The sequence below is a fragment of the Lissotriton vulgaris genome, chromosome 8 (genome assembly GCF_964263255.1).
Source record: "Lissotriton vulgaris chromosome 8, aLisVul1.2, whole genome shotgun sequence".
Lineage (NCBI taxonomy): Eukaryota > Metazoa > Chordata > Amphibia > Caudata > Salamandridae > Lissotriton > Lissotriton vulgaris.
This window is the reverse complement of record NC_141696.1, coordinates 67,736,765-67,762,431: the sequence shown is the minus strand read 5'-3', so window position 1 is coordinate 67,762,431 and position 25,667 is coordinate 67,736,765.

Genomic DNA, 25,667 nt, shown 5'->3' with positions numbered 1-25,667 from the left:
TACATGCAAATTAGTCTGTTCCTGTCCCAGTGCATGATGGGAACAGGGCAAACCAAACTACCAAGCCAATTCTTATACTGGGATGGAAACAAGCTTCCGGGGACCGGTTTCTGGCATTTCAGCCATCGTCGGCCCGGCTTGCTTGAATCCTGATGGAGGATGTGGTCACCCCATTTGGGATAAAAGCCGTCACCTATGCTGACGACACCCAAATGATCGTTTCATTTTCACTCGAGGAAGAAAAAATTAAAAATCTCCATGACTGCCTAGAAGGTATACATGCCTGGATGTCCAACTCAAGGCTTAAGCTCAATGGCTCAAAGACCGAGCTTATGCTCCTGGGACACCAACCGCCTTCCCTCCCCATTGCAATGTGGCCTTCATGCCTAGGACCCATCCCCCAGCCTAAAACTGAAATTAAAAGTCTAGGCTTCTGGCTGGAACAGAATCTCTCCATGACAACACAAGCCAAAAAAACAGCCAGCACCTGTGTTGGTCTACTCCGATCAACTAGGAAGGTTCTTCCACTACTCCCCGCATCCTCCCAAAAAATGCTCATGCAAGCTCTAATACTATCAAGATTAGACTATTGCAATGCCCTTTTTTTGGGTGCCCCTGAAGCTACGCTCAATGTCCTGCAGCGAACACAAAATGCCGCTGCACGGATACTCACTGGCACCCCCCGTAGAGTTTCAGCCAAACCTGCTCTTAAAACATTGCACTGGTTGCCGATCCGCGAAAGGGTCAAATTCAAGTCCCTATGTACCACTCATAGAGCCATGCAAAACCAAGGACCCCCAATGCTGAAATCTATGCTCTACCCATACACACCGAACAGACCCTTACGATCAGGGCAAGGCAACCTGGCCAAGGTCCACAGAACTAAAAGAGCTCGCACTGGTGGACGCCGTTTCTCGGTGGTCGCCGCAACCCTCTGGAACTCTCTCCCAACCCAACTCCGGTCTGAACCTAATCACATGAAATTCCGAAAGCTTCTCAAAACTCACCTCTTTCCACAATAACCTTTTCCCTTCCCCCGCAACCTCTATCCTCAGTTGTTTGTCTGCAATCACAGCGCTGGGACGCTTCCGGGCAGCTATGCGCTATACAAATCCCAAATTCATTCATTCATTCATTCATTCATTCATTAATTCATTCATTCATTCAATAAGAAAGGGACTCACATCTGAGTATACCCTTCCACTCTTATGGTGGACAAAATGATTCAGAAAAGGGGGTGGTGATGAACAGAGTTTCTGAATTAAGCAGACCACTCTTACCCAGTCCAAAGATCAGGGCTGGATCCATCACCGTTTTTTAGCTCACTGCACCATCCCAGCTCAGAACCTGGCTACATGCAAATTAGTCTGTTCCTGTCCCAGTGCATGATGGGAACAGGGCAAACCAAACTACCAAGCCAATTCTTATACTGGGAAGGAAACAAGCTTCCGGGGACCGGTTTCTGGCATTTCAGCCGTCGTCGGCCTGGCCTGCTTGAATCCTGTTGGTGCAATGAGCAAGGGACTCACATCTGAGTATACCCTTTCACGCACATGGTGGACAAAATGATTCAGAAAAGGGGGTGGTGATGAACAGAGTGTCTGAATTAAGCAGACCACTCTTACCCAGTCCAAAGATCAGGGCTTGATCCATCACCGTTTTTTAGCTCACTGCACCATCCCAGCTCAGAACCTGGCTACATGCAAATTAGTCTGTTCCCTTCCCAGTGCATGATGGGAACAGGGCAAACCAAACAACCAAGCTAATTCTTATACTGGGAAGGAAACAAGCTTCCGGGGACTGGTTTCTGGCATTTCAGCTGTCGTCGGCCCGGCTTGCTTGAATCCTGATGGTGCAATGAGCATGGGACTCACATCTGAGTATACCCTTCCACGCTTATGGTGGACAAAATGATTCAGAAAAGGGGGTGGTGATGAACAGAGTATCTGAATTAAGCAGACAACTCTTACCCAGTCCAAAGATCAGGGCTTGATCCATCACCGTTTTTTAGCTCACTGCACCATCCCAGCTCAGAACCTGGCTACATGCAAATTAATCTGTTCCTGTCCCAGTGCATGATGGGAACAGGGCAAACCAAACTACCAAGCCAATTCTTATACTGGGAAGGAAACAAGCTTCCGGGGACCGGTTTCTGGCATTTCAGCCGTCGTGGGCCTGGCTTGCTTGAATCCTGATGGTGCAATGAGCAAGGGACTCACATCTGAGTATACCCTTCCACGCTTATGGTGGACAAAATGATTCAAAAAAGGGGGTGGTGATGAACAGAGTGTCTGAATTAAGCAGACCACTCTTACCCAGTCCAAAGATCAGGACTTGATCAATCACTGTTTTTTAGCTCACTGCACCATCCCAGCTCAGAACCTGGCTACATGCAAATTAGTCTGTTCCTGTCCCAGTGCATGATGGGAACAGGGCAAACCAAACTACCAAGCCAATTCTTATACTGGGAAGGAAACAAGCTTCCGGGGACCGGTTTCTGGCATTTCAGCCGTCGTCGGCCCGGCTTGCTTGAATCCTGATGGTGCAATGAGCAAGGGACTCACATCTGAGTATACCCTTCCACGCTTATGGTGGACAAAATGATTCAGAAAAGGGGGTGGTGATGAACAGAGTGTCTGAATTAAGCAGACCACTCTTACCCAGTCCAAAGATCAGGGCTTGATCCATCACCGTTTTTTAGCTCACTGCACCATCCCAGCTCAGAACCTGGCTACATGCAAATTAGTCTGTTCCTGTCCCAGTGCATGATGGGAACAGGGCAAACCAAACTACCAAGCCAATTCTTATACTGGGAAGGAAACAAGCTTCCGGGGATCGGTTTCTGGCATTTCAGCCGTCGTCGGCCCGGCTTGCTTGAATCCTGATGGTGCAATGAGCAAGGGACTCACATCTGAGTATACCCTTCCTCTCTTATGGTGGACAAAATGATTCAGAAAAGGGGGTGGTGATGAACAGAGTTTCTGAATTAAGCAGACCACTCTTACCCAGTCCAAAGATCAGGACTTGATCCATCACTGTTTTTTAGCTCACTGCACCATCCCAGCTCAGAACCTGGCTACATGCAAATTAGTCTGTTCCTGTCCCAGTGCATGATGGGAACAGGGCAAACCAAACTACCAAGCCAATTCTTATACTGGGAAGGAAACAAGCTTCCGGGGACCGGTTTCTGGCATTTCAGCCGTCGTCGGCCCGGCTTGCTTGAATCCTGATGGTGCAATGAGCAAGGGACTCACATCTGAGTATACCCTTCCACGCTTATGGTGGACAGAATGATTCAGAAAAGGGGGTGGTGATGAACAGAGTGTCTGAATTAAGCAGACCACTCTTACCCAGTCCAAAGATCAGGGCTTGATCCATCACCATTTTTTAGCTCACTGCACCATCCCAGCTCAGAACCTGGCTACATGCAAATTAGTCTGTTCCTGTCCCAGTGCATGATGGGAACAGGGCAAACCAAACTACCAAGCCAATTCTTATACTGGGAAGGAAACAAGCTTCCGGGGACTGGTTTCTGGCATTTCAGCCGTCGTCGGCCCGGCTTGCTGGAATCCTGATGGTGCAATGAGCAAGGGACTCACATCTGAGTATACCCTTCCACGCTTATGGTGGACAAAATGATTCAGAAAAGGGGGTGGTGATGAACAGAGTGTCTGAATTAAGCAGACCACTCTTACCCAGTCCAAAGATCAGGGCTTGATCCATCACCGTTTTTTAGCTCACTGCTCCATCCCAGCTCACAACCTGGCTACATGCAAATTAGTCTGTTCCTGTCCCAGTGCATGATGGGAACAGGGCAAACCAAACTACCAAGCCAATTCTTATACTGGGAAGGAAACAAGCTTCCGGGGACCAGTTTCTGGCATTTCAGCCATCGTCGGCCCGGCTTGCTTGAATCCTGTTGGTGCAATGAGCAAGGGACTCACATCTGAGTATACCCTTCCACGCTTATGGTGGACAAAATGATTCAAAAAAGGGGGTGGTGATGAACAGAGTGTCTGAATTAAGCAGACCACTCTTACCCAGTCCAAAGATCAGGACTTGATCCATCACTGTTTTTTAGCTCACTGCACCATCCCAGCTCAGAACCTGGCTACATGCAAATTAGTCTGTTCCTGTCCCAGTGCATGATGGGAACAGGCCAAACCAAACTACCAAGCCAATTCTTATACTGGGAAGGAAACAAGCTTCCGGGGATCGGTTTCTGGCATTTCAGCCGTCGTCGTCCCGGCTTGCTTGAATCCTGATGGTGCAATGAGCAAGGGACTCACATCTGAGTATACCCTTCCACTCTTATGGTGGACAAAACGATTCAGAAAAGGGGGTGGTGATGAACAGAGTTTCTGAATTAAGCAGACCACTCTTACCCAGTCCAAAGATCAGGGCTGGATCCATCACCGTTTTTTAGCTCACTGCACCATCCCAGCTCAGAACCTGGCTACATGCAAATTAGTCTGTTCCTGTCCCAGTGCATGATGGGAACAGGGCAAACCAAACTACCAAGCCAATTCTTATACTGGGAAGGAAACAAGCTTCCGGGGACCGGTTTCTGGCATTTCAGCCGTCGTCGGCCTGGCCTGCTTGAATCCTGTTGGTGCAATGAGCAAGGGACTCACATCTGAGTATACCCTTCCACGCTTATGGTGGACAAAATGATTCAGAAAAGGGGGTGGTGATGAACAGGGTGTCTGAATTAAGCAGACCACTCTTACCCAGTCCAAAGATCAGGGCTGGATCCATCACTGTTTTTTAGCTCACTGCACCATCCCAGCTCAGAACCTGGCTACATGCAAATTAGTCTGTTCCTGTCCCTGTGCATGATGGGAACAGGGCAAACCAAACTACCAAGGCAATTCTTATACTGGGAAGGAAACAAGCTTCCGGGGACCGGTTTCTGGCATTTCAGCCGTCCTCGGCCTGGCCTGCTTGAATCCTGTTGGTGCAATGAGCAAGGGACTCACATCTGAGTATACCCTTCCACGCACATGGTGGACAAAATGATTCAGAAAAGGGGGTGGTGATGAACAGAGTGTCTGAATTAAGCAGACAAATCTTACACAGTCCAAAGATCAGGGCTTGATCCATCACCGTTTTTTAGCTCACTGCACCATCCCAGCTCAGAACCTGGCTACATGCAAATTAATCTGTTCCTGTCCCAGTGCATGATGGGAACAGGGCAAACCAAACTACCAAGCCAATTCTTATACTGGGAAGGAAACAAGCTTCCGGGGACCGGTTTCTGGCATTTCAGCCGTCGTCTTCCTGGCTTGCTTGAATCCTGATGGTGCAATGAGCAAGGGACTCACATCTGAGTATACCCTTCCACGCTTATGGTGGACAAAATGATTCAAAAAAGGGGGTGGTGATGAACAGAGTGTCTGAATTAAGCAGACCACTCTTACCCTGTCCAAAGATCAGGACTTGATCCATCACTGTTTTTTAGCTCACTGCACCATCCCAGCTCAGAACCTGGCTACATGCAAATTAGTCTGTTCCTGTCCCAGTGCATGATGGGAACAGGGCAAACCAAACTACCAAGCCAATTCTTATACTGGGAAGGAAACAAGCTTCCGGGGACCGGTTTCTGGCATTTCAGCCGTCGTCGGCCCGGCTTGCTTGAATCCTGATGGTGCAATGAGCAAGGGACTCACATCTGAGTATACCCTTCCACGCTTATGGTGGACAGAATGATTCAGAAAAGGGGGTGGAGATGAACAGAGTGTCTGAATTAAGCAGACCACTCTTACCCAGTCCAAAGATCAGGGCTTGATCCATCACCGTTTTTTAGCTCACTGCACCATCCCAGCTCAGAACTTGGCTACATGCAAATTAGTCTGTTCCTGTCCCAGTGCATGATGGGAACAGGGCAAACCAAACTACCAAGCCAATTCTTATACTGGGAAGGAAACAAGCTTCCGGGGACCGGTTTCTGGCATTTCAGCCGTCGTCGGCCCGGCTTGCTGGAATCCTGATGGTGCAATGAGCAAGGGACTCACACCTGAGTATACCCTTCCACGCTTATGGTGGACAAAATGATTCAGAAAAGGGGGTGGTGATGAACAGAGTGTCTGAATTAAGCAGACCACTCTTACCCAGTCCAAAGATCAGGGCTTGATCCATCACCGTTTTTTAGCTCACTGCTCCATCCCAGCTCACAACCTGGCTACATGCAAATTAGTCTGTTCCTGTCCCAGTGCATGATGGGAACAGGGCAAACCAAACTACCAAGCCAATTCTTATACTGGGAAGGAAACAAGCTTCCGGGGACCAGTTTCTGGCATTTCAGCCATCGTCGGCCCGGCTTGCTTGAATCCTGTTGGTGCAATGAGCAAGGGACTCACATCTGAGTATACCCTTCCACGCTTATGGTGGACAAAATGATTCAGAAAAGGGGGTGGTGATGAACAGAGTGTCTGAATTAAGCAGACCACTCTTACCCAGTCCAAAGATCAAGGCTTGATCCATCACCGTTTTTTAGCTCACTGCACCATCCCAGCTCAGAACCTGGCTACATGCAAATTAGTCTGTTCCTGTCCCAGTGCATGATGGGAACAGGGCAAACCAAACTACCAAGCCAATTCTTTTACTGGGAAGGAAACAAGCTTCCAGGGACCGGTTTCTGGCATTTCAGCCGTCGTCGGCCCGGCTTGCTTGAATCCTGATGGTGCAATGAGCAAGGGACTCACATCTTAGGATACCCTTCCACGCTTATGGTGGACAAAATGATTCAGAAAAGGGGGTGGTGATGAACAGAGTGTCTGAATTAAGCAGGCCACTCTTACCCAGTCCAAACATCAGGGCTTGATCCAGCACCGTTTTTTTAGCTCACTGCACCATCCCAGCTCAGAACCTGGCTACATGCAAATTAATCTGTTCCTGTCCCAGTGCATGATGGGAACAGGGCAAACCAAACTGCCAAGCCAATTCTTATACTGGGAAGGAAACAAGCTTCCGGGGACCGGTTTCTGGCATTTCAGCCGTCGTCGGCCCGGCTTGCTTGAATCCTGATGGTGCAATGAGCAAGGGACTCACATCTGAGTATACCCTTCCACGCTTATGGTGGACAAAATGATTCAGAAAAGGGGGTGGTGATGAACAGAGTGTCTGAATTAAGCAGACCACTCTTACCCAGTCCAAAGATCAGGGCTTGATCCATCACCGTTTTTTAACTCACTGCACCATCCCAGCTCAGAACCTGGCTACATGCAAATTAGTCTGTTCCTGTCCCAGTGCATGATGGGAACAGGGCAAACCAAACTACCAAGCCAATTCTTATACTGGGAAGGAAACAAGCTTCCGGGGACCGGTTTCTGGCATTTCAGCCGTCGTCGGCCCGGCTTGCTTGAATCCTGATGGAGGATGTGGTCACCCCATTTGGGATAAAAGCCGTCACCTATGCTGACGACACCCAAATGATCGTTTCATTTTCACTCGAGGAAGAAAAAATTAAAAATCTCCATGACTGCCTAGAAGGTATACATGCCTGGATGTCCAACTCAAGGCTTAAGCTCAATGGCTCAAAGACCGAGCTTATGCTCCTGGGACACCAACCGCCTTCCCTCCCCATTGCAATGTGGCCTTTATGCCTAGGACCCATCCCCCAGCCTAAAACTGAAATTAAAAGTCTAGGCTTCTGGCTGGAACAGAATCTCTCCATGACAACACAAGCCAAAAAAACAGCCAGCACCTGTGTTGGTCTACTCCGATCAACTAGGAAGGTTCTTCCACTACTCCCCGAATCCTCCCAAAAAATGCTCATGCAAGGTCTAATACTATCAAGATTAGACTATTGCAATGCCCTTTTTTTGGGTGCCCCTGAAGCTACGCTCAATGTCCTGCAGCGAACACAAAATGCCGCTGCACGGATACTCACTGGCACCCCCCGTAGAGTTTCAGCCAAACCTGCTCTTAAAACATTGCACTGGTTGCCGATCCGCGAAAGGGTCAAATTCAAGTCCCTATGTACCACTCATAGAGCCATGCAAAACCAAGGACCCCCAATGCTGAAATCTATGCTCTACCCATACACACCGAACAGACCCTTACGATCAGGGCAAGGCAACCTGGCCAAGGTCCACAGAACTAAAAGAGCTCACACTGGTGGACGCCGTTTCTCGGTGGTCGCCGCAACCCTCTGGAACTCTCTCCCAACCCAACTCCGGTCTGAACCTAATCACATGAAATTCCGATAGCTTCTCAAAACTCACCTCTTTCCACAATAACCTTTTCCCTTCCCCCGCAACCTCTATCCTCAGTTGTTTGTCTGCAATCACAGCGCTGGGACGCTTCCGGGCAGCCATGCGCTATACAAATCCCAAATTCATTCATTCATTCATTCATTCATTAATTCATTCATTCATTCAATAAGAAAGGGACTCACATCTGAGTATACCCTTCCACTCTTATGGTGGACAAAATGATTCAGAAAAGGGGGTGGTGATGAACAGAGTTTCTGAATTAAGCAGACCACTCTTACCCAGTCCAAAGATCAGGGCTGGATCCATCACCGTTTTTTAGCTCACTGCACCATCCCAGCTCAGAACCTGGCTACATGCAAATTAGTCTGTTCCTGTCCCAGTGCATGATGGGAACAGGGGAAACCAAACTACCAAGCCAATTCTTATACTGGGAAGAAAACAAGCTTCCGGGGACCGGTTTCTGGCATTTCAGCCGTCGTCGGCCTGGCCTGCTTGAATCCTGTTGGTGCAATGAGCAAGGGACTCACATCTGAGTATACCCTTTCACGCACATGGTGGACAAAATGATTCAGAAAAGGGGGTGGTGATGAACAGAGTATCTGAATTAAGCAGACCACTCTTACCCAGTCCAAAGATCAGGGCTTGATCCATCACCGTTTTTTAGCTCACTGCACCATCCCAGCTCAGAACCTGGCTACATGCAAATTAGTCTGTTCCTGTCCCAGTGCATGATGGGAACAGGGCAAACCAAACTACCAAGCCAATTCTTATACTGGGAAGGAAACAAGCTTCCGGGGACTGGTTTCTGGCATTTCAGCTGTCGTCGGCCCGGCTTGCTTGAATCCTGATGGTGCAATGAGCATGGGACTCACATCTGAGTATACCCTTCCACGCTTATGGTGGACAAAATGATTCAGAAAAGGGGGTGGTGATGAACAGAGTATCTGAATTAAGCAGACAACTCTTACCCAGTCCAAAGATCAGGGCTTGATCCATCACCGTTTTTTAGCTCACTGCACCATCCCAGCTCAGAACCTGGCTACATGCAAATTAATCTGTTCCTGTCCAAGTGCATGATGGGAACAGGGCAAACCAAACTACCAAGCCAATTCTTATACTGGGAAGGAAACAAGCTTCCGGGGACCGGTTTCTGGCATTTCAGCCGTCGTCGGCCTGGCTTGCTTGAATCCTGATGGTGCAATGAGCAAGGGACTCACATCTGAGTATACCCTTCCACGCTTATGGTGGACAAAATGATTCAAAAAAGGGGGTGGTGATGAACAGAGTGTCTGAATTAAGCAGACCACTCTTACCCAGTCCAAAGATCAGGACTTGATCAATCACTGTTTTTTAGCTCACTGCACCATCCCAGCTCAGAACCTGGCTACATGCAAATTAGTCTGTTCTTGTCCCAGTGCATGATGGGAACAGGGCAAACCAAACTACCAAGCCAATTCTTATACTGGGAAGGAAACAAGCTTCCGGGGACCGGTTTCTGGCATTTCAGCCGTCGTCGGCCCGGCTTGCTTGAATCCTGATGGTGCAATGAGCAAGGGACTCACATCTGAGTATACCCTTCCACGCTTATGGTGGACAAAATGATTCAGAAAAGGGGGTGGTGATGAACAGAGTGTCTGAATTAAGCAGACCACTCTTACCCAGTCCAAAGATCAGGGCTTGATCCATCACCGTTTTTTAGCTCACTGCACCATCCCAGCTCAGAACCTGGCTACATGCAAATTAGTCTGTTCCTGTCCCAGTACATGATGGGAACAGGGCAAACCAAACTACCAAGCCAATTCTTATACTGGGAAGGAAACAAGCTTCCGGGGACCGGTTTCTGGCATTTCAGCCGTCGTCGGCCTGGCCTGCTTGAATCCTGTTGGTGCAATGAGCAAGGGACTCACATCTGAGTATACCCTTTCACGCACATGGTGGACAAAATGATTCAGAAAAGGGGGTGGTGATGAACAGAGTATCTGAATTAAGCAGACCACTCTTACCCAGTCCAAAGATCAGGGCTTGATCCATCACCGTTTTTTAGCTCACTGCACCATCCCAGCTCAGAACCTGGCTACATGCAAATTAGTCTGTTCCTGTCCCAGTGCATGATGGGAACAGGGCAAACCAAACTACCAAGCCAATTCTTATACTGGGAAGGAAACAAGCTTCCGGGGACTGGTTTCTGGCATTTCAGCTGTCGTCGGCCCGGCTTGCTTGAATCCTGATGGTGCAATGAGCATGGGACTCACATCTGAGTATACCCTTCCACGCTTATGGTGGACAAAATGATTCAGAAAAGGGGGTGTTGATGAACAGAGTATCTGAATTAAGCAGACAACTCTTACCCAGTCCAAAGATCAGGGCTTGATCCATCACCGTTTTTTAGCTCACTGCACCATCCCAGCTCAGAACCTGGCTACATGCAAATTAATCTGTTCCTGTCCCAGTGCATGATGGGAACAGGGCAAACCAAACTACCAAGCCAATTATTATACTGGGAAGGAAACAAGCTTCCGGGGACCGGTTTCTGGCATTTCAGCCGTCGTCGGCCTGGCTTGCTTGAATCCTGATGGTGCAATGAGCAAGGGACTCACATCTGAGTATACCCTTCCACGCTTATGGTGGACAAAATGATTCAAAAAAGGGGGTGGTGATGAACAGAGTGTCTGAATTAAGCAGACCACTCTTACCCAGTCCAAAGATCAGGACTTGATCAATCACTGTTTTTTAGCTCACTGCACCATCCCAGCTCAGAACCTGGCTACATGCAAATTAGTCTGTTCTTGTCCCAGTGCATGATGGGAACAGGGCAAACCAAACTACCAAGCCAATTCTTATACTGGGAAGGAAACAAGCTTCCGGGGACCGGTTTCTGGCATTTCAGCCGTCGTCGGCCCGGCTTGCTTGAATCCTGATGGTGCAATGAGCAAGGGACTCACATCTGAGTATACCCTTCCACGCTTATGGTGGACAAAATGATTCAGAAAAGGGGGTGGTGATGAACAGAGTGTCTGAATTAAGCAGACCACTCTTACCCAGTCCAAAGATAAGGGCTTGATCCATCACCGTTTTTTAGCTCACTGCACCATCCCAGCTCAGAACCTGGCTACATGCAAATTAGTCTGTTCCTGTCCCAGTACATGATGGGAACAGGGCAAACCAAACTACCAAGCCAATTCTTATACTGGGAAGGAAACAAGCTTCCGGGGATCGGTTTCTGGCATTTCAGCCGTCGTCGGCCCGGCTTGCTTGAATCCTGATGGTGCAATGAGCAAGGGACTCACATCTGAGTATACCCTTCCACTCTTATGGTGGACAAAATGATTCAGAAAAGGGGGTGGTGATGAACAGAGTTTCTGAATTAAGCAGACCACTCTTACCCAGTCCAAAGATCAGGACTTGATCCATCACTGTTTTTTAGCTCACTGCACCATCCCAGCTCAGAACCTGGCTACATGCAAATTAGTCTGTTCCTGTCCCAGTGCATGATGGGAACAGGGCAAACGAAACTACCAAGCCAATTCTTATACTGGGAAGGAAACAAGCTTCCGGGGACCGGTTTCTGGCATTTCAGCCGTCGTCAGCCCGGCTTGCTTGAATCCTGATGGTGCAATGAGCAAGGGACTCACATCTGAGTATACCCTTCCACGCTTATGGTGGACAGAATGATTCAGAAAAGGGGGTGGTGATGAACAGAGTGTCTGAATTAAGCAGACCACTCTTACCCAGTCCAAAGATCAGGGCTTGATCCATCACCGTTTTTTAGCTCACTGCACCATCCCAGCTCAGAACCTGGCTACATGCAAATTAGTCTGTTCCTGTCCCAGTGCATGATGGGAACAGGGCAAACCAAACTACCAAGCCAATTCTTATACTGGGAAGGAAACAAGCTTCCGGGGACTGGTTTCTGGCATTTCAGCCGTCGTCGGCCCAGCTTGCTGGAATCCTGATGGTGCAATGAGCAAGGGACTCACATCTGAGTATACCCTTCCACGCTTATGGTGGACAAAATGATTCAGAAAAGGGGGTGGTGATGAACAGAGTGTCTGAATTAAGCAGACCACTCTTACCCTGTCCAAAGATCAGGACTTGATCCATCACTGTTTTTTAGCTCACTGCACCATCCCAGCTCAGAACCTGGCTACATGCAAATTAGTCTGTTCCTGTCCCAGTGCATGATGGGAACAGGGCAAACCAAACTACCAAGCCAATTCTTATACTGGGAAGGAAACAAGCTTCCGGGGACCGGTTTCTGGCATTTCAGCCGTCGTCGGCCCGGCTTGCTTGAATCCTGATGGTGCAATGAGCAAGGGACTCACATCTGAGTATACCCTTCCACGCTTATGGTGGACAGAATGATTCAGAAAAGGGGGTGGTGATGAACAGAGTGTCTGAATTAAGCAGACCACTCTTACCCAGTCCAAAGATCAGGGCTTGATCCATCACCGTTTTTTAGCTCACTGCACCATCCCAGCTCAGAACTTGGCTACATGCAAATTAGTCTGTTCCTGTCCCAGTGCATGATGGGAACAGGGCAAACCAAACTACCAAGCCAATTCTTATACTGGGAAGGAAACAAGCTTCCGGGGACCGGTTTCTGGCATTTCAGCCGTCGTCGGCCCGGCTTGCTGGAATCCTGATGGTCCAATGAGCAAGGGACTCACACCTGAGTATACCCTTCCACGCTTATGGTGGACAAAATGATTCAGAAAAGGGGGTGGTGATGAACAGAGTGTCTGAATTAAGCAGACCACTCTTACCCAGTCCAAAGATCAGGGCTTGATCCATCACCGTTTTTTAGCTCACTGCTCCATCCCAGCTCACAACCTGGCTACATGCAAATTAGTCTGTTCCTGTCCCAGTGCATGATGGGAACAGGGCAAACCAAACTACCAAGCCAATTCTTTTACTGGGAAGGAAACAAGCTTCCGGGGACCGGTTTCTGGCATTTCAGCCGTCGTCGGCCCGGCTTGCTTGAATCCTGATGGTGCAATGAGCAAGGGACTCACATCTTAGGATACCCTTCCACGCTTATGGTGGACAAAATGATTCAGAAAAGGGGGTGGTGATGAACAGAGTGTCTGAATTAAGCAGGCCACTCTTACCCAGTCCAAACATCAGGGCTTGATCCAGCACCGTTTTTTTAGCTCACTGCACCATCCCAGCTCAGAACCTGGCTACATGCAAATTATTCTGTTCCTGTCCCAGTGCATGATGGGAACAGGGCAAACCAAACTGCCAAGCCAATTCTTATACTGGGAAGGAAACAAGCTTCCGGGGACCGGTTTCTGGCATTTCAGCCGTCGTCGGCCCGGCTTGCTTGAATCCTGATGGTGCAATGAGCAAGGGACTCACATCTTAGGATACCCTTCCACGCTTATGGTGGACAAAATGATTCAGAAAAGGGGGTGGTGATGAACAGAGTGTCTGAATTAAGCAGGCCACTCTTACCCAGTCCAAACATCAGGGCTTGATCCAGCACCGTTTTTTTAGCTCACTGCACCATCCCAGCTCAGAACCTGGCTACATGCAAATTAGTCTGTTCCTGTCCCAGTGCATGATGGGAACAGGGCAAACCAAACTACCAAGCCAATTCTTATACTGGGAAGGAAACAAGCTTCCGGGGACCGGTTTCTGGCATTTCAGCCGTCGTCGGCCTGGCCTGCTTGAATCCTGTTGGTGCAATGAGCAAGGGACTCACATCTGAGTATACCCTTCCACGCTTATGGTGGACAAAATGATACAGAAAAGGGGGTGGTGATGAACAGGGTGTCTGAATTAAGCAGACCACTCTTACCCAGTCCAAAGATCAGGGCTGGACCCATCACTGTTTTTAGCTCACTGCACCATCCCAGCTCAGAACCTGGCTACATGCAAATTAGTCTGTTCCTGTCCCTGTGCATGATGGGAACAGGGCAAACCAAACTACCAAGGCAATTCTTATACTGGGAAGGAAACAAGCTTCCGGGGACCGGTTTCTGGCATTTCAGCCGTCGTCGGCCTGGCCTGCTTGAATCCTGTTGGTGCAATGAGCAAGGGACTCACATCTGAGTATACCCTTTCACACACATGGTGGACAAAATGATTCAGAAAAGGGGGTGGTGATGAACAGAGTGTCTGAATTAAGCAGACAACTCTTACCCAGTCCAAAGATCAGGGCTTGATCCATCACCGCTTTTTAGCTCACTGCACCATCCCAGCTCAGAACCTGGCTACATGCAAATTAATCTGTTCCTGTCCCAGTGCATGATGGGAACAGGGCAAACCAAACTACCAAGCCAATTCTTATACTGGGAAGGAAACAAGCTTCCGGGGACCGGTTTCTGGCATTTCAGCCGTCGTCTTCCTGGCTTGCTTGAATCCTGATGGTGCAATGAGCAAGGGACTCACATCTGAGTATACCCTTCCACGCTTATGGTGGACAAAATGATTCAAAAAAGGGGGTGGTGATGAACAGAGTGTCTGAATTAAGCAGACCACTCTTACCCTGTCCAAAGATCAGGACTTGATCCATCACTGTTTTTTAGCTCACTGCACCATCCCAGCTCAGAACCTGGCTACATGCAAATTAGTCTGTTCCTGTCCCAGTGCATGATGGGAACAGGGCAAACCAAACTACCAAGCCAATTCTTATACTGGGAAGGAAACAAGCTTCCGGGGACTGGTTTCTGGCATTTCAGCCGTCGTCGGCCCGGCTTGCTTGAATCCTGATGGTGCAATGAGCAAAGGACTCACATCTGAGTATACCCTTCCACTCTTATGGTGGACAAAATGATTCAGAAAAGGGGGTGGTGATGAACAGAGTTTCTGAATTAAGCAGACCACTCTTACCCAGTCCAAAGATCAGGGCTTGATCCATCACCGTTTTTTAGCTCACTGCACCATCCCAGCTCAGAACTTGGCTACATGCAAATTAGTCTGTTCCTGTCCCAGTGCATGATGGGAACAGGGCAAACCAAACTACCAAGCCAATTCTTATACTGGGAAGGAAACAAGCTTCCGGGGACCGGTTTCTGGCATTTCAGCCGTCGTCGGCCTGGCCTGCTTGAATCCTGTTGGTGCAATGAGCAAGGGACTCACATCTGAGTATACCCTTTCACGCACATGGTGGACAAAATGATTCAGAAAAGGGGGTGGTGATGAACAGAGTATCTGAATTAAGCAGACCACTCTTACCCAGTCCAAAGATCAGGGCTTGATCCATCACCGTTTTTTAGCTCACTGCACCATCCCAGCTCAGAACCTGGCTACATGCAAATTAGTCTGTTCCTGTCCCAGTGCATGATGGGAACAGGGCAAACCAAACTACCAAGCCAATTCTTATACTGGGAAGGAAACAAGCTTCCGGGGACTGGTTTCTGGCATTTCAGCTGTCGTCGGCCCGGCTTGCTTGAATCCTGATGGTGCAATGAGCATGGGACTCACATCTGAGTATACCCTTCCACGCTTATGGTGGACAAAATGATTCAGAAAAGGGGGTGGTGATGAACAGAGTATCTGAATTAAGCAGACAACTCTTACCCAGTCCAAAGATCAGGGCTTGATCCATCACCGTTTTTTAGCTCACTGCACCATCCCAGCTCAGAACCTGGCTACATGCAAATTAATCTGTTCCTGTCCAAGTGCATGATGGGAACAGGGCAAACCAAACTACCAAGCCAATTCTTATACTGGGAAGGAAAAAAGCTTCCGGGGAGCGGTTTCTGGCATTTCAGCCGTCGTCGGCCCGGCTTGCTTGAATCCTGATGGTGCAATGAGCAAGGGACTCAAATCTGAGTATACCCTTCCACGCTTATGGTGGACAAAATGATTCAGAAAAGGGGGTGGTGATGAACAGAGTGTCTGAATTAAGCAGACCACTCTTACCCAGTCCAAAGATCAGGGCTTGATCCATCACCGTTTTTTAGCTCACTGCACCATCCCAGCTCAGAACCTGGCTACATGCAAATTAGTCTGTTCCTGTCCCAGTGCATGATGGGAACAGGGAAAACCAAACTACCAAGCCAATTCTTATACTGGGAAGGAAACAAGCTTCCGGGGACCGGTTTCTGGCATTTCAGCCGTCGTCGGCACGGCTTGCTTGAATCCTGATGGAGGATGTGGTCACCCCATTTGGGATAAAAGCCGTCACCTACGCTGACGACACCCAAATGATCGTTTCATTTTCACTCGAGGAAGAAAAAATTAAAAATCTCCATGACTGCCTAGAAGGTATACATGCCTGGATGTCCAACTCAAGGCTTAAGCTCAATGGCTCAAAGACTGAGCTTATGCTCCCGGGACACCAACCGCCTTCCCTCCCCATTGCGATGTGGCCTTCATGCCTAGGACCCATCCCCCAGCCTAAAACTGAAATTAAAAGTCTAGGCTTCTGGCTGGAACAGAATCTCTCCATGACAACACAAGCCAAAAAAACAGCCAGCACCTGTGTTGGTCTACTCCGATCAACTAGGAAGGTTCTTCCACTACTCCCCGCATCCTCCCAAAAAATGCTCATGCAAGGTCTAATACTATCAAGATTAGACTATTGCAATGCCCTTTTTTTGGGTGCCCCTGAAGCTACGCTCAATGTCCTGCAGCGAACAAAAAATGCCACTGCACGGATACTAGCTAGCACCCCCCGTAGAGTTTCAGCCAAACCTGCTCTTAAAACATTGCACTGGTTGCCGATCCGCGAAAGGGTCAAATTCAAGTCCCTATGTACCGCTCATAGAGCCATGCAAAACCAAGGACCCCCAATGCTGAAATCTATGCTCTACCCATACACACCGAACAGACCCTTACGATCAGGGCAAGGCAACCTGGCCAAGGTCCACAGAACTAAAAGAGTTCGCACTGGTGGACGCCGTTTCTCGGTGGTCGCCGCAACCCTCTGGAACTCTCTCCCAACCCAACTCCGGTCTGAACCTTATCACATGAAATTCTGAAAGCTTCTCAAAACTCACACCTTTCCACAATAACCTTTTCCCTTTCCCCGCAACCTCTATCCTCAGTTGTTTGTCTGCAATCACAGCGCTGGGACGCTTCCGGGCAGCCATGCGCTATACAAATCCCAAATTCATTCATTCATTCATTCATTCATTCATTCATTCATTCAATAAGAAAGGGACTCACATCTGAGTATACCCTTCCACTCTTATGGTGGACAAAATGATTCAGAAAAGGGGGTGGTGATGAACAGAGTTTCTGAATTAAGCAGACCACTCTTACCCAGTCCAAAGATCAGGGCTGGATCCATCACCGTTTTTTAGCTCACTGCACCATCCCAGCTCAGAACCTGGATACATGCAAATTAGTCTGTTCCTGTCCCATTGCATGATGGGAACAGGGCAAACCAAACTACCAAGCCAATTCTTATACTGGGAAGGAAACAAGCTTCCGGGGACCGGTTTCTGGCATTTCAGCCGTCGTCGGCCTGGCCTGCTTGAATCCTGTTGGTGCAATGAGCAAGGGACTCACATCTGAGTATACCCTTTCACGCACATGGTGGACAAAATGATTCAGAAAAGGGGGTGGTGATGAACAGAGTGTCTGAATTAAGCAGACCACTCTTACCCAGTCCAAAGATCAGGGCTTGATCCATCACCGTTTTTTAGCTCACTGCACCATCCCAGCTCAGAACCTGGCTACATGCAAATTAGTCTGTTCCCTTCCCAGTGCATGATGGGAACAGGGCAAACCAAACAACCAAGCTAATTCTTATACTGGGAAGGAAACAAGCTTCCGGGGACTGGTTTCTGGCATTTCAGCTGTCGTCGGCCCGGCTTGCTTGAATCCTGATGGTGCAATGAGCATGGGACTCACATCTGAGTATACCCTTCCACGCTTATGGTGGACAAAATGATTCAGAAAAGGGGGTGGTGATGAACAGAGTATCTGAATTAAGCAGACAACTCTTACCCAGTCCAAAGATCAGGGCTTGATCCATCACCGTTTTTTAGCTCACTGCACCATCCCAGCTCAGAACCTGGCTACATGCAAATTAATCTGTTCCTGTCCCAGTGCATGATGGGAACAGGGCAAACCAAACTACCAAGCCAATTCTTATACTGGGAAGGAAACAAGCTTCCGGGGACCGGTTTCTGGCATTTCAGCCGTCGTCGGCCTGGCTTGCTTGAATCCTGATGGTGCAATGAGCAAGGGACTCACATCTGAGTATACCCTTCCACGCTTATGGTGGACAAAATGATTCAAAAAAGGGGGTGGTGATGAACAGATAGTCTGAATTAAGCAGACCACTCTTACCCAGTCCAAAGATCAGGACTTGATCAATCACTGTTTTTTAGCTCACTGCACCATCCCAGCTCAGAACCTGGCTACATGCAAATTAGTCTGTTCCTGTCCCAGTGCATGATGGGAACAGGGCAAACCAAACTACCAAGCCAATTCTTATACTGGGAAGGAAACAAGCTTCCGGGGACCGGTTTCTGGCATTTCAGCCGTCGTCGGCCCGGCTTGCTTGAATCCTGATGGTGCAATGAGCAAGGGACTCACATCTGAGTATACCCTTCCACGCTCATGGTGGACAAAATGATTCAGAAAAGGGGGTGGTGATGAACAGAGTGTCTGAATTAAGCAGACCACTCTTACCCAGTCCAAAGATCAGGGCTTGATCCATCACCGTTTTTTAGCTCACTGCACCATCCCAGCTCAGAACCTGGCTACATGCAAATTAGTCTGTTCCTGTCCCAGTGCATGATGGGAACAGGGCAAACCAAACTACCAAGCCAATTCTTATACTGGGAAGGAAACAAGCTTCCGGGGATCGGTTTCTGGCATTTCAGCCGTCGTCGGCCCGGCTTGCTTGAATCCTGATGGTGCAATGAGCAAGGGACTCACATCTGAGTATACCCTTCCACTCTTATGGTGGAGAAAATGATTCAGAAAAGGGGGTGGTGATGAACAGAGTTTCTGAATTAAGCAGACCACTATTACCCAGTCCAAAGATCAGGACTTGATCCATCACTGTTTTTTAGCTCACTGCACCATCCCAGCTCAGAACCTGGCTACATGCAAATTAGTCTGTTCCTGTCCCAGTGCATGATGGGAACAGGGCAAACCAAACTACCAAGCCAATTCTTATACTGGGAAGGAAACAAGCTTCCGGGGACCGGTTTCTGGCATTTCAGCCGTCGTCGGCCCGGCTTGCTTGAATCCTGATGGTGCAATGAGCAAGGGACTCACATCTGAGTATACCCTTCCACGCTTATGGTGGACAGAATGATTCAGAAAAGGGGGTGGTGATGAACAGAGTGTCTGAATTAAGCAGACCACTCTTACCCAGTCCAAAGATCAGGGCTTGATCCATCACCGTTTTTTAGCTCACTGCACCATCCCAGCTCAGAACCTGGCTACATGCAAATTAGTCTGTTCTTGTCCCAGTGCATGATGGGAACAGGGCAAACCAAACTACAAAGCCAATTCTTATACTGGGAAGGAAACAAGCTTCCGGGGACTGGTTTCTGGCATTTCAGCCGTCGTCGGCCCGGCTTGCTGGAATCCTGATGGTGCAATGAGCAAGGGACTCACATCTGAGTATACCCTTCCACGCTTATGGTGGACAAAATGATTCAGAAAAGGGGGTGGTGATGAACAGAGTGTCTGAATTAAGCAGACCACTCTTACCCAGTCCAAAGATCAGGGCTTGATCCATCACCGTTTTTTAGCTCACTGCTCCATCCCAGCTCACAACCTGGCTACATGCAAATTAGTCTGTTCCTGTCCCAGTGCATGATGGGAACAGGGCAAACCAAACTACCAAGCCAATTCTTATACTGGGAAGGAAACAAGCTTCCGGGGACTAGTTTCTGGCATTTCAGCCATCGTCGGCCCGGCTTGCTTGAATCCTGTTGGTGCAATGAGCAAGGGACTCACATCTGAGTATACCCTTCCACGCTTATGGTGGACAAAATGATTCAAAAAAGGGGGTGGTGATGAACAGAGTGTCTGAATTAAGCAGACCACTCTTACCCAGTCCAAAGATCAGGACTTGATCCATCACTGTTTTTTAGCTCACTGCACCATCCCAGCTCAGAACCTGGCTACATGCAAATTAGTCTGTTCCTGTCCCAGTGCATGATGGGAACAGGGCAAAGCAAACTACCAAGCCAATTCTTATACTGGGAAGGAAACAAGCTTCCGGGGACCGGTTTCTGGCATTTCAGCCGTCGTCGGCCCGGCTTGCTTGAATCCTGATGGTGCAATGAGCAAGGGACTCACATCTGAGTATACCCTTCCACGCTTATGGTGGACAAAATGATTCAGAAAAGGGGGTGGTGATGAACAGAGTGTCTGAATTAAGCAGACCACTCTTACCCAGTCCAAAGATCAGGGCTTGATCCATCACCGTTTTTTAGCTCACTGCACCATCCCAGCTCAGAACCTGGCTACATGCAAATTAGTCTGTTCCTGTCCCAGTGCATGATGGGAACAGGGCAAACCAAACTACCAAGCCAATTCTTATACTGGGAAGGAAACAAGCTTCCGGGGATCGGTTTCTGGCATTTCAGCCGTCGTCGGCCCGGCTTGCTTGAATCCTGATGGTGCAATGAGCAAGGGACTCACATCTGAGTATACCCTTCCACTCTTATGGTGGACAAAATGATTCAGAAAAGGGGGTGGTGATGAACAGAGTTTCTGAATTAAGCAGACCACTCTTACCCAGTCCAAAGATCAGGGCTGGATCCATCACCGTTTTTTAGCTCACTGCACCATCCCAGCTCAGAACCTGGCTACATGCAAATTAGTCTGTTCCTGTCCCAGTGCATGATGGGAACAGGGCAAACCAAACTACCAAGCCAATTCTTATACTGGGAAGGAAACAAGCTTCCGGGGACCGGTTTCTGGCATTTCAGCCGTCGTCGGCCTGGCCTGCTTGAATCCTGTTGGTGCAATGAGCAAGGGGCTCACATCTGAGTATACCCTTCCACGCACATGGTGGACAAAATGATTCAGAAAAGGGGGTGGTGATGAACAGAGTGTCGGAATTAAGCAGACAACTCTTACCCAGTCCAAAGATCAGGGCTTGATCCATCACCGTTTTTTAGCTCACTGCACCATCCCAGCTCAGAACCTGGCTACATGCAAATTAATCTGTTCCTGTCCCAGTGCATGATGGGAACAGGTCAAACCAAACTACCAAGCCAATTCTTACACTGGGAAGGAAACAAGCTTCCGGGGACCGGTTTCTGGCATTTCAGCCATCGTCTTCCTGGCTTGCTTGAATCCTGATGGTGCAAAGAGCAAGGGACTCACATCTGAGTATACCCTTCCACGCTTATGGTGGACAAAATGATTCAAAAAAGGGGGTGGTGATGAACAGAGTGTCTGAATTAAGCAGACCACTCTTACCCAGTCCAAAGATCAGGACTTGATCCATCACTGTTTTTTAGCTCACTGCACCATCCCAGCTCAGAACCTGGCTACATGCAAATTAGTCTGTTCCTGTCCCAGTGCATGATGGGAACAGGGCAAACCAAACTACCAAGCCAATTCTTATACTGGGAAGGAAACAAGCTTCCGGGGACCGGTTTCTGGCATTTCAGCCGTCGTCGGCCCGGCTTGCTTGAATCCTGATGGTGCAATGAGCAAGGGACTCACATCTGAGTATACCCTTCCACGCTTATGGTGGACAAAATGATTCAGAAAAGGGGGTGGTGATGAACAGAGTGTCTGAATTAAGCAGACCACTCTTACCCAGTCCAAAGATCAGGGCTTGATCCATCACCGTTTTTTAGCTCACTGCTCCATCCCTGCTCACAACCTGGCTACATGCAAATTAGTCTGTTCCTGTCCCAGTGCATGATGGGAACAGGGCAAACCAAACTACCAAGCCAATTCTTATACTGGGAAGGAAACAAGCTTCCGGGGACCGGTTTCTGGCATTTCAGCCGTCGTCGGCCCGGCTTGCTTGAATCCTGATGGTGCAATGAGCAAGGGACTCACATCTGAGTATACCCTTCCACGCTTATGGTGGACAAAATGATTCAGAAAAGGGGGTGGTGATGAACAGAGTGTCTGAATTAAACAGACCACTCTTACCCAGTCCAAAGATCAGGGCTTGATCCATCACCGTTTTTTAGCTCACTGCACCATCCCAGCTCAGAACCTGGCTACATGCAAATTAGTCTGTTCCTGTCCCAGTGCATGATGGGAACAGGGCAAACCAAACTACCAAGCCAATTCTTATACTGGGAAGGAAACAAGCTTCCGGGGATCGGTTTCTGGCATTTCAGCCGTCGTCGGCCGGGCTTGCTTGAATCCTGATGGTGCAATGAGCAAGGGACTCAAATCTGAGTATACCCTTCCACGCTTATGGTGGACAAAATGATTCAGAAAAGGGGGTGGTGATGAACAGAGTTTCTGAATTAAGCAGACCACTCTTACCCAGTCCAAAGATCAGGACTTGATCCATCACTGTTTTTTAGCTCACTGCACCATCCCAGCTCAGAACCTGGCTACATGCAAATTAGTCTGTTCCTGTCCCAGTGCATGATGGGAACAGGGCAAACCAAACTACCAAGCCAATTCTTATACTGGGAAGGAAACAAGCATCCGGGGACCGGTTTCTGGCATTTCAGCCGTCGTCGGCCCGGCTTGCTTGAATCCTGATAGTGCAATGAGCAAGGGACTCACATCTGAGTATACCCTTCCACGCTTATGGTGGACAGAATGATTCAGAAAAGGGGGTGGTGATGAACAGAGTGTCTGAATTAAGCAGACCACTCTTACCCAGTCCAAAGATCAGGGCTTGATCCATCACCGTTTTTTAGCTCACTGCACCATCCCAGCTCAGAACCTGGCTACATGCAAATTAGTCTGTTCCTGTCCGAGTGCATGATGGGAACAGGGCAAACCAAACTACCAAGCCAATTCTTATACTGGGAAGGAAACAAGCTTCCGGGAACCGGTTTCTGGCATTTCAGCCGTCGTCGGCCCGGCTTTCTGGAATCCTGATGGTGCAATGAGCAAGGGACTCACATCTGAGTATACCCTTCCACGCACATGGTGGACAAAATGATTCAGAAAAGGGGGTGGTGATGAACAGAGTGTCTGAATTAAGCAGACAACTCTTACCCAGTCCAAAGATCAGGGCTTGATCCATCACCGTTTTTTAGCTCACTGCACCATCCCAGCTCAGAACCTGGCTACATGCAAATTAATCTGTTCCTGTCCCAGTGCATGATGGGAACAGGTCAAACCAAACTACCAAGCCAATTCTTATACTGGGAAGGAAACAAGCTTCCGGGGACCGGTTTCTGGCATTTCAGCCGTTGTCGGCCTGGCTTGCTTGAATCCTGATGGTGCAATGAGCAAGGGACTCACATCTGAGTAAACCCTTCCACACTTATGGTGGACAAAATGATTCAAAAAAGGGGGTGGTGATCAACAGAGTGTCTGAATTAAGCAGACCACTCTTACCCAGTCCAAAGATCAGGACTTGATCCATCACTGTTTTTTAGCTCACTGCACCATCCCAGCTCAGAACCTGGCTACATGCAAATTAGTCTGTTCCTGTCCCAGTGCATGATGGGAACAGGGCAAACCAAACTACCAAGCCAATTCTTATACTGGGAAGGAAACACGCTTCCGGGGAGTGGACCGGTTTCTGGCATTTCAGCCGTCGTCGGCCCGGCTTGCTTGAATCCTGATGGTGCAATGAGCAAGGGACTCACATCTGAGTATACCCTTCCACGCTTATGGTGGACAAAATGATTCAGAAAAGGGGGTGGTGATGAACAGAGTGTCTGAATTAAGCAGACCACTCTTACCCAGTCCAAAGATCAGGGCTTGATCCATCACCGTTTTTTAGCTCACTGCTCCATCCCAGCTCAGAACCTGGCTACATGCAAATTAGTCTGTTCCTGTCCCAGTGCATGATGGGAACAGGGCAAACCAAACTACCAAGCCAATTCTTATACTGGGAAGGAAACAAGCTTCCGGGGACCAGTGTCTGGCATTTCAGCCATCGTCAGCCCGGCTTGCTTGAATCCTGTTGGTGCAATGAGCAAGGGACTCAGATCTGAGTATACCCTTCCACGCTTATGGTGGACAAAATGATTCAGAAAAGGGGGTGGTGATGAACAGAGTGTCTGAATTAAGCAGACCACTCTTACCCAGTCCAAAGATCAGGGCTTGATCTATCACCGTTTTTTAGCTCACTGCACCATCCCAGCTCAGAACCTGGCTACATGCAAATTAGTCTGTTCCTGTCCCAGTGCATGATGGGAACAGGGCAAACCAAATTACCCAGCCAATTCTTATACTGGGAAGGAAACAAGCTTCGGGGGACCGGTTTCTGGCATTTCAGCTGTAGTCGGCCCGGCTTGCTTGAATCCTGATGGTGCAATGAGCAAGGGACACACATCTGAGTATACCCTTCCACGCTTATGGTGGACAAAATGATTCAGAAAAGGGGGTGGTGATGAACAGGGTGTCTGAATTAAGCAGACCACTCTTACCCAGTCCAAAGATCAGGGCTTGATCCATCACCGTTTTTTAGCTCACTGCACCATCCCAGCTCAGAACCTGGCTACATGCAAATTAGTCTGTTCCTGTCCCAGTGCATGATGGGAACAGGGCAAACCAAACTACCAAGCCAATTCTTATACTGGGAAGGAAACAAGCTTCCGGGGACCGGTTTCTGGCATTTCAGCCGTCGTCGGCCCGGCTTGCTTGAATCCTGATGGTGCAATGAGCAAGGGACTCACATCTGAGTATACCCTTCCACGCTTATGGTGGACAAAATGATTCAGAAAAGGGGGTGGTGATGAACAGAGTGTCTGAATTAAACAGACCACTCTTACCCAGTCCAAAGATCAGGGCTTGATCCATCACCGTTTTTTAGCTCACTGCACCATCCCAGCTCAGAACCTGGCTACATGCAAATTAGTCTGTTCCTGTCCCAGTGCATGATGGGAACAGGGCAAACCAAACTACCAAGCCAATTCTTATACTGGGAAGGAAACAAGCTTCAGGGGACCAGTTTCTGGCATTTCAGCCATCGTCGGCCCGGCTTGCTTGAATCCTGTTGGTGCAATGAGCAAGGGACTCACATCTGAGTATACCCTTCCACGCTTATGGTGGGCAAAATGATTCAGAAAAGGGGGTGGTGATGAACGGAGTGTCTGAATTAAGCAGACCACTCTTACCCAGTCCAAAGATCAGGACTTGATCCATCACTGTTTTTTAGCTCACTGCACCATCCCAGCTCAGAACCTGGCTACATGCAAATTAGTCTGTTCCTGTCCCAGTGCATGATGGGAACAGGGCAAACCAAACTACCAAGCCAATTCTTATACTGGGAAGGAAACAAGCTTCCGGGGACCGGTTTCTGGCATTTCAGCCGTCGTCGGCCCGGCTTGCTTGAATCCTGATGGTGCAATGAGCAAGGGACTCACATCTGAGTATACCCTTCCACGCTTATGGTGGACAAAATGATTCAGAAAA